Raw genomic sequence first — 531 nt, 5'->3', positions numbered from 1 at the left:
TGGCGCTCTGTTCTTGAGGTCTGAGCTTGTCTTCCAGGAGGTGGGTGGCCTTAGACATCTTCCCTCCCTGTCCTCGGTCTCTGTCTGTGATTCCTCTGCTGGGTGCTGGTATGGTCCCTCCCCTTTAGGTACCACCTGAGTTTCGTGTTCTAGAAAGCCTTTCCTGAGCGGGGAGCCCCCACCTCACCGTCTCTGAGCTCACCCCACCCCTGTCCTCTACTCCAACACATACCTCACCCCTGGGAACCGGTAACCAGTACACCTAGATGGGTGTGGGTGGACCCCCATAGTGCATTGCCTAGGCTAGGCCCCTTTCTGCGGTCACAGTTCCGTGGGAGATGACAGAGAAGTCAGCCCCAGATTTTTCCCAGGCTAGGGCCAAACATTCACATTCATAGAAAATAGTAGGATTTTTAAAACTTACCAAGCTCTACAAGATACACATTAATATGTACAACTTTATGTTTGTATGTATCAGTTAAAACAACCTTTAAAAAAAAATCTAAAAAGTTAAGTTTTTATGAATTTGTA

The sequence above is a fragment of the Peromyscus maniculatus genome, chromosome 16 (assembly GCF_049852395.1).
Source record: "Peromyscus maniculatus bairdii isolate BWxNUB_F1_BW_parent chromosome 16, HU_Pman_BW_mat_3.1, whole genome shotgun sequence".
Taxonomy (NCBI): Eukaryota; Metazoa; Chordata; class Mammalia; order Rodentia; family Cricetidae; genus Peromyscus; species Peromyscus maniculatus.
Note: the sequence above shows the minus strand (reverse complement) of the source record.